At 49.6% G+C, this 9,528-nt stretch overlaps 1 pseudogene; it reads right to left on the bottom strand.

The window, feature by feature from the left end:
* Window positions 1–7,982: 7,982 nt before the first annotated feature.
* LOC119359823 lies at window positions 7,983–8,143 on the bottom strand (annotated as a pseudogene).
* Between the last annotated feature and the right edge of the window lie 1,385 nt (window positions 8,144–9,528).

Genomic DNA, 9,528 nt, shown 5'->3' on the forward strand with positions numbered 1-9,528 from the left:
TAACGGCTTATTAACGTCTGGGGGTAAAAGAAAAGCTGAACATGTACTCCTTCTGATCCTTTTTTTTCTCGAGAATGCTCCTTCTGATCCTTGAGCTGGACGATGCCATTTGGAGAAGAAGCTGCACGTTGGGTACAAATTCCTACAGTTTCAGACAGGTGAACATCGCAAACTGATGAAGTTTGTGGCTCCAAAACTGCTCTCTTCTCTCCAAAGAACAACAGCAGCAGAAAAACCACAAGATTATAGACGTGATTTGACCGCCATTTCTTCACTGACCTGGCCATGGAAAGTGCTAGGATGGGTACCACGTCCATAAAAAAAGGGGGGGGGGCGTTTAATAAGTAAGAAATCGCAGCTTAACTAGTTTGAACAGTGAACAATGAAGCAAATGTTTTCATGTTGTAGAAGTAAGGAAATATTAGCGAGAATGATGGATTATTCCGAACTACCACAAAGTTAAACTAAATGCCTTTCAGAAGTTGTGTGTACATACATTTATTTTGAGAGTAAATTAGGGTTTGTTTGATGGCTGGCAGAAAGCTGCACTTTCAGATGTTGAGTGTGCACTTGAGAGTAAATTAGGATTAGCTTGGACAGCGGGTCTATTTCATAAGGAATTGCACTTTGCGGCAGAGCTACTAGCTATGGTAATGTACTTTAGCTCGCAAATGTGTGCTGTTGGTGCTTGGGGTGACTAGAGAGTTTGAGCGTATAGACTGAATATATTTCACCAAAGATCTGCTTACTGAATATATTTCAAGACAGCGTGGGTTGAGAGGTAAGAAAAACAACTTCGATCAAGTCCACCGTAGATCTCTAAATGTGCATCACCAAATGTTTGGGAGTTCACGAACACCAAACAGGGAGCTGGCCATCCAACCAAAGTCACCAAAAGACCACGGACACCGTTTTTCATTAATTATGTGCGCGGCCTGGTTGGTAGAAGAGAGAATCTACTGACAATCAAACGCTACGGCTGATAAACCCAGCGGCAAGAAAAAGATTTAAATTTGGGTATTGTAGGGCTTTACCCTCGCCCGAAGGAGAGGGAGCCCTTTCAGAAATTCCGAATGAGCAGCAGCTCCCGAGTGCGGCGTAGCCCCCGAGCGTACTATAGGCTTCGACAATGGACGTGCCAGAATACGAGAAATATAGTTTTGAATGGATAATTCGTAATTCATCGAGTCGGACTCGGGTAAAGATGAGGAGAGGCTTCCGAGTGATACTCGAAAGAGGCAAACTCGCAGGGAGTGAAGTGTGCAATTTAATTATAAAAGGGACTTATCAGTCTCATGCCTGACGAGGTCTATGTCATTGATATGATGAGGAGGATTCCTCTGAGGGGTTGGCCAAATGTGTTTGAAGCCAACAGGTGACAAGGTCGGTTTTGTGGTGCGCTAGGACCGGTACGGTGACCGAGTCCGAGCAGCGATGAAGTTGGCGCATAGGGTCGTCGAGTGATCGCATAACTTGTGTAAAAATGGCACAAGCCAACGAAATAATTTCTCAAGGAAATTTGATGTGTGCTGAAATGATTTGTGTGAATAACACCCATAGACACCTGCTGGGAGTGCAAGGGGCTTGCTGGTTGACCAGCAAGAGTCTGAGAGAGCGAAGGATCCGTTCGAACTTGTCGAAGCGACGGATCCGACCGAACTCATTGGAATACTGGCTCAAATAAAATGGAAGTGTAGTGTTTTAACTGAGTTGCAGCCCTGGAGGACCGATGCAAACTCGAAATGAAGAACGACACATGGTGTTCGTGAATGATGTATGCGAAAAAATGGAAGCTGGACTCGTGAGTCACATAACCAGTACTAAGCAAATATGTGAAAATAAGCAGCCGAGTATAGAGGTACACTCGGTGGCGTGGCCTCCGAGTGAACGTGATGTGTGAATTACGGGACACTCGGGAAGACAGAAATAACATGATGTAAAATGACTTAGCTGTCTGAAGGCGCGCGAGTGGCTGAGTGGTGACGAGGCGATGGTGACAGTCGACCTTCGTCTTGGTGTCCTTGCGGATAGGGATGGAGCGCACATTATACTTGTGATGCAGCTCCTTGAGTTAGAGGTTTGCTCTTGTCTCAGTCGGATTTTGGCTACTTAGGCGAGTCCTTGGACTGCAGCTAAGCCTCTGAGTGGGAGGCTTGCTCTCCACTCGGTAGGATTTCAAACACTTAGGCGAGCACTGGACTGCAGCTAAGCCCCCGAGTGGGAGGTTTGCTCTTCACTCGGTAGGATTTTTTCTAACTTTGGCGAGTACTGGACTGCAGCTAAGCCCCCGAGTGGGAGGTTTGCTCTCCACTCGGTAGGATTTTTTTCAAACTTAGGCGAGTACTGGACTGCAGCTAAGTCCCCGAGTGGGAGGTTTGCTCTCCACTCGGTAGGATTTTTTTTAAACTTAGGCGAGTACTGGACTGCAGCTAAGCCCCCGAGTGGGAGGTTTGCTCTCCAGTCGGTAGGATTTTTTCAAACTTAGGCGAGTACTGGACTGCGGCTAAGCCCCCAAGTGAGAGGTTTGCTCTCCACTCGGTAGGATTTTTTCAAACTTAGGCGATTACTGGACTGCAGCTAAGCCCCCGACTGAGAGGCTGACTCGTCACTCGGTAGGATTTCTTGAACTTAGGCGAAACAGATTCGCAGCTAAGTCACCCACTGGGGGATTTTGGTTACAAGTATAAGCAACAACAATTATTTCAGAAAAAAGTTTTAAAATCTGTGTGGTGATGAGGTGACCAACCGAGTGGCGACGCGCGGGGCGGCCGAGTGGTGATGAGGTGAGGGCGGCCAAGTGGTGATGAGGTGACCAACCGAGTGGCGACGCGCGGGGCGGCCGAGTGGTTATGAGGTGACCAACTAAGTGGCGACGCGCGGGGCGGCCGAGTGAAGTAGACGCGTGGCGCGGAGTGATGTTGCGCGGGCGTCCGAGTGATGTAGACGCGTCCTACGGAGTGACGATGCGTCGGGCGTCCGCGTGAAGTAGACGCGACCCGCAGAGTGATGATGTGCGGGCGTCCGAGTGATTGCTGGACCAAAACGCCCATGTCCGACTGTCGCAGTGGTTTGTTAACCATCCGAGTCAATTTGTCCGAACATGCATGCGAATTGTTCGAGTGGATGGTCATTCCAGTGAACTTTAGTCCTATCCGAGTGAACCTGGGTTCGAACAGAAAAAAGACTGTTCTAAACTATAAATGATCGGAAAGGACAAGGTCCTTAATCCTCTGTCGAGTAGCTGGGGACTACGACAAGCCAGGTGGCACCGGCGGTCGGCCTCGCAGACGAAGCCGGACACGACGACGAGGCGAATGGCGCCGGTGACTGCATGCTGAGGCCAACCAATGGAATAGCCTGCATGTTAATTGTCCAGAGTGCAAAAATCATCTCGGGGCTAGCCGGTCGAGTGAACCTGTTCGCTCGCCGGTCGAGTGAAAAAGGTGAATCGGTCGCCCCGCCATCAGCCTAGTGCAATAAATGGCGAGTTGGTCGATCGACGTTGTTCGTCTCAGTAAGCCTACAATACAAGTTAGTACATCCATGAGTATTTTTTGCTGGAATAAACTGTCCATGCACAAATGCTAATTTGCAAGGAGTAAAACCACGGATGGCCGTGCATGCATGCATGAATGCTACTTTGTAAAGAGTAAAGACCACACATGACCGTGCATGCATGCACAGATTAATCGGTGTGGAAACCGAAAGGTGAGCAATTAAGCCATTAATTTGCGGGAAAGGCGGGGGTGTCAATCACCGTAAGGGCATGTACAAAGGCATCTAGTCAGCCGTCTGTAACACAAGCCATGTAGGAAAAAAAGTGGCGTGGGAGAGAGAGAAAAGGAAAAACGCTAGAGCCGTTGTACGAGTCCATCGCACGTCGTGGCTGGAGTAGATCGCAGGTTCGTGGGCCATGTATTTACAAGCGGTTGGAGTGTGTACAGCCAGCCTAACCAGATGCCCTGTTGTACGTTTTATTTTTGGTGGTGTCTATAGATGATGTGTACACATGTTATAGATAGCAGGCGTCTGCACTGATGTACATGCCCTAATTAGGTAACGGACGCCTAATTGGCCGCTTAATGAGGTGGTTACCTTAACGACGGTCGATCCATGCTTGACGGAATTATGAGATCGACGTTAATTAAGCATGCACTTAATGATTGCCGATGGAGCCGCTTTTCCCTGCGTACGTGTGGGAGTTGTCCTTCCATTCGTTTTTTCCTGCATGTAGTTATCGCTCGATTAGGTGGCCTACGTTATGCATGCACTTACCAGGCACTTATTCCTTCAATCCCGAACGGCCGTCGCTTGAGGCTGTTTCCTAGGTCGCCGCCGAAGCGCGCCTCCACCGCCGCAGGCCGCTGGACCGGAGACCGCCGCAGGCCGCTGGACCGGAGGCGGGAGCGCTACGTGCCTGCGCCGCCACCGCAGAGGTTGCAGGCGAGCAGCCGAGAACACGAGGCCGGAGTCGACGGCGAGGCGAACAGCGACGACGGACGTCCGTGCGGCTCGGCGACGAGGTTGGCGACGATGATGACGTGGACGCCACCGGTGGCTGCGCGCGGAGGCGCGGTCCGTGGTGCCGTTGCCGAAGATGACAACGGGACGGATGGCGCCGGTGGTCGTCCGTGGAGGCGCAGTCGGTTTCTTGCTTTCGCGTCGATTCAAGTAATCAGCTCATGCAGATGGGAGGCCAGCCAACCTGAAGGCCGATAGCTCTCCTTGTACGTGTTTGGATGGCTGTACGCTTTCCTTCTGTTTGTGATGCTTTGCTCGTCGTGTAAATGAACAGTATAGAAAACATATTGAAACATGAAGATCAAACCAAATAGAGGGCACCAGCAGGAATGGAAGTGCCGCTGGTGGTAGAAGAAATAACCATATGCATCATGGCTCGATACACCCCATGCCCCACGGTGGGCGCCAACTGTCGTGGTAGCGATTCCGAAAATAAAAGAGGGGTAGGATAAAGGATCATCATCTATCGAGATGCATATGGATGACACGGTGGTTTTAGCGAGTTCGGGCCTCTCACGGTGGAGATAACAACCCTACGTCTCGTGCTCCGGAGAGGCTTTGTTTTATCTGAGTATGTATCCGGGGATTACAATGTGTGTTTGAGAGAGAGGGGAGAGCGGATCTCCATGCCTGAGCTATGTCCTGAGACTAATGGTTAGAAAGAGAGAGAGGTGAAAGCCTCCCAAAAGCCCCCTAGTCTAGTGGTGGGGGGTGGCTTATATAGAGTGCGCCACCCCCTCACCCCTTATGTTACACGGTGGAGCATCAATGCCATAATGCCTGTCCACTACAAAACCGTCATGCTGACTATTGGTCTTTTGCATATCCGAGTGAGTTACACGGTCGAGTGGAATGAGCTCGTCGAGTGAAGTGCCGTGCTTCGAGTGGTTATCGCCGTCCGAGTGACTTTCAAGTCGCGGTACATCTGGACGGCGATCTAGCCCAGGGGTCCAGTACAAAGTATACGGTGTCCATGGGTAGGGCCTTTAGGTCAGGCCTGTTACCCTACCCCCAATACATGTCCTCGTCAGTTGGCTTTAGGGATTTCCGACTGTTTAACCAGGCCGTGTTAGCTCGACAGGCCTAGCGTCTCATTACCATACCACACTCTCTTTGTGCACAGGTGTTGAAGGCCAGATATTACCCGGATGGTAAACTCGAGGATACAGTGTTTAGTGGGAATGCATCTTCATCATGGCAAGAGATCAACCATGGCATGGACCTGTTGAAGAAGGGGATCCTTTGGAGAGTTGGAGATGGCCGAAGCATCAGAATTTGGCGCGACAACTGGATTCCCAGACCTTTCAGTTTCAAACCGATAACCGTGCAGGGTACATGCAGAATCAGGTTTGTGGCAGGTTTGCTTAATCCTAACGGCTCCTGGAATATGGCCTTACTACAACAATACTTCCTCCCAACTGATGTTGTAGAAATACTGAAAATCAGAGCATCCCCGGGACAGGAGGAAGATATCATTGCTTGGGGGCCAGGAAAACAAGGTAGATTTTCTGTCAAAAGTGCCTACAACTTTGCGTTTGAAGAGGCTTATCGATTTGCACAATCGGCCTCCAGCTCGGCACCTGATGGCAGAAGAAAAGTGTGGCAGCTGATATGGAAATGTGATATTCCACCTTCGGTCCACAACTTCGCTTGGAGGGTGGTAGTTGATTCCTTGCCAACCTGGAAAAACAAGCATAAATGCGGGCTGGAAACATCGGATCTCTGTCCGCTTTGTGCTACAGAAGCTGAGGATAATTTTTACCCTTTTGTATGTTGCCCACTTGGCCGGGATTTATGGCATACGATGATGGTGGTTTGGTCACTGCCAGATATCGATACGATAGAGCATACGGGAAGAGAGTGGTTGTTGCATGCACTAGATCCTCTATCTGATGTTGATCGATCCATGCTATTGATGACCTTGTGGCGTGCTTGGTTTGTCCGGAATGAGGTGGTCCACCATAAACCCCCACCTCCAGCTGAGTCTTCGAAGAGGTTCCTTGTGAGCTATCTTGATTCCCTGCTAGGACTGAAATATGATATATGCAACTATCAGGGGAAGGGGAAGACTCATATTGATGCGCCAGTGGTGAACTCCAGAGACTCCTTGCGTAGTGGTCGGTGGAAATTGCCGGATGCTGGTTGGGTCAAGTTAAACAAAGATGGATCGGTTGATGAAAATGGCAGGGCGGGTGCCGGCATGGTCCTTAGGGATGACAAGGGTGCTATTATTTTTTCATCATGTCGAGCACTTTTCTCTTGCAGAGATGTGTTGGAAGCTGAGCTTTGTGCGTGCATGGAAGGGATTTCTTTGGCGATCCAACACACTGAGCTACCAATTATGGTGAAAATGGATTCTATGGTTGCTATGAAGATGATTCAGGCGCAAGGAGTGGATAGATCCTTATACTCAGCCATCGTAAGAGAGATTCAGTACCTTTTAAGTCTTCGTAGATCTTGTAGTACTTTTGCTAGTCGTTCTCAGAATATGGTTAGCGACAGTCTAGCTTCCTTTGCTAGGTCTGAAGGTAGGATTATAACTTGGTTTGGTTCTGGACCTTCAGTAGCTGTAGAGCTAGCCCTCGCTGATTGTAACTCTTTGGTTTCTGAGTAATACAAGCTTTCTATCCGCAAAAAAAAAATCCCCAGGATGGGCCGTCCATTCTTCTAAATCCCAGCAAGCGCTCGTTACAACAACTCTCCGGGCCCAACAGCACGTCGCTCTTTTTTCTCTTCCTTTGTGCACGAAGAGACGAAGCGGTTGTTCTCATCTCAAAAAACAAAAAGAAGCGTTCCAGAAAAACAGCACTCCACCCACCAAATCCATCCCCACCCCCACGAGCGACAGCGGGAGCCTACCGACGCCGACGCCAACCGCCAATGACCCGCCGCCGACGCCGACACCAACGCCGCGGCTCGCCGCCGGCGCCTCCGCCTCCGCCTTCGCTCGAAAACGACGACCTCCTCCGCGAGATCCTGCTCCGTATCCTGCCGCAGCCCTCCTCCCTCCCCCGGGCCTCCGCCGTCTGCAGGCGGTGGCGACGCGTCGCCGTCGACCCCAAGTTCACCGGCCGCTTCCGCGCCCACCACGGGAAGCCACCCTTCCTCGGCTTCTCCCAGCGCCGCGACGACGGCATCGTGTTCGCCCCCGTCCTGGACGCTCCCGACCGCGTCCCTCCCGAGCGCTTGGACCTGCGAATCCGCGATGTGACTCTGAGGCCCACCTCCTCGGGTGCCGCCACGGCCGCGTCCTCGTCTTCGACGTGGCGCGGGCGGAGGTCCTTGTGTGCGATCCCATCACGGGCAAGCAGCGCCGCGTGGCCGTCCCGCCGGAGTAAAAGACAGGCCACGTCAACGGGGCGGTGCTCTGCGCTGACCGCAGCCAGGGCCACATGCACGGCAGCAGAGGAACTGCTGTGATTTGAGGAGAACTTGTAAGAGTTCAAAATTTGGTATTGTAGGGCTTTCCCCAGTCCCGAAGGAAAGGGAGCCCTTTCAAAAATTCTCAGTGGCCCTCCACAGAGGGAGTGCCAAAGAGGGGGTTTGGAAATAGTTTTCAACCAGCAATTGACGCGCCTCGGTATTACCTCACTAGCTGCGTCATTGCCCCAAGCGCAAAGATGCCGTTCAATGCCCGCGCCCCCTCCCTCTTATAGCCGAGCTCTGCACCCAGCCCCTCGTAGCTAGCTGAGGTGGGACTAAAATTGCTTCGTCGTTCTGAGACGCTGCCGGCCTTCTCTCACGTCGGTTCAGCATCGACCAGGCTTTTTCCTTTCCTACGCTGCCGGCCGGCCGGTCAGTGAGGCCCATCGATCTGGCTGGCCTAGGCGCGTATATACAGCAGGCTCTCTATCTGAGCCCAAGACTCACGCGATTCTCTAACTATCTTTTCACAAATCCCTCAAAGAAAAATCTATCTTTTCACACACAAAAAAAAGATTCTCTATCTCTCTGAAGAAGGCGTGATTCAAAATTTGGAACCTCCCTCTTTTCTTCTGCGATGTTAAGTTTGAAAGGTTTGAAGGTACACGATGCTTTGGGTGGTGGCTTCAGTTTTCGAAAATTTTATTTGAATCTCCACTTACATCAGGACAAGACGAACAGAGCACTTCTGTGACCGGGTAGTACTCCCTCCGTAAACAAATATAAGAGCGTTTAGATCACTACTTTAATAATCTAAACGCTTTTATATTAGTTTACAGAGGGAGTACGTACTAAAAGTTCTTAACACATCAGTGAAGTTGTGGGAGGCATTTACATTTACCCGGGCTACAGTTACTAGCTCTGAAGGCCCAGCATGCAGTTGCAGTTCAGTTTACTGAACCACCATCTTTTTTTCTTGAAAATCAAATGATAAATTATACCGTACTGCAGTGCTTAGTGCGTACATTGGCTAATCATCTGCTCATGTGAGCCCTAGCTTAACCTAACAGGCTAATCTATTAGTAACATATAGCGGGTGGAGTACTTTATTTTATTCCTAGCCCAAAACAAACACGATTCTCTTTGTCCGCAGGCCGTGATTCAAAATTCGACAATACTAAATAGAAAGAAAATAGAAATTCATTTCATGATGAATGTAACGATTTCTGGTCAAACTTAAAAAGGTTTGACATTTTAAAAAACAAATACACAATATTTTGAAATAGATGGAGTAAAATGATTACGAAAACCCAGCAACACCATGACGCAGCAGCGTCCTACTGGGCCACCCCGCGTAGCAATAGTGTCAATGAGTGAGCGACTGCTCTTGCTAAAATACTAAGCGGGCAATTGTAGCGGATCAGAACTGTAGTGGTTCGGTTATTTAGTGTTCATTATTTTCATTTGGGTTTAGGAAAAAGCATGAGCAATGCATCATTTTTTTCGAAAGTACGACCATTTTTTAAGGGCAAGCATCTTCGGAAGTTGTGAACAATGTTTTTGGAAAACATGAACATTTTTTGAATTTGCGAATATTTTTTTGAAAACACAAACATTTTTTTTAAAATTGTCAACATTTTTTGA

Source organism: Triticum dicoccoides, chromosome 2A (assembly GCF_002162155.2).
Source record: "Triticum dicoccoides isolate Atlit2015 ecotype Zavitan chromosome 2A, WEW_v2.0, whole genome shotgun sequence".
NCBI classification, from domain to species: Eukaryota; Viridiplantae; Streptophyta; class Magnoliopsida; order Poales; family Poaceae; genus Triticum; species Triticum dicoccoides.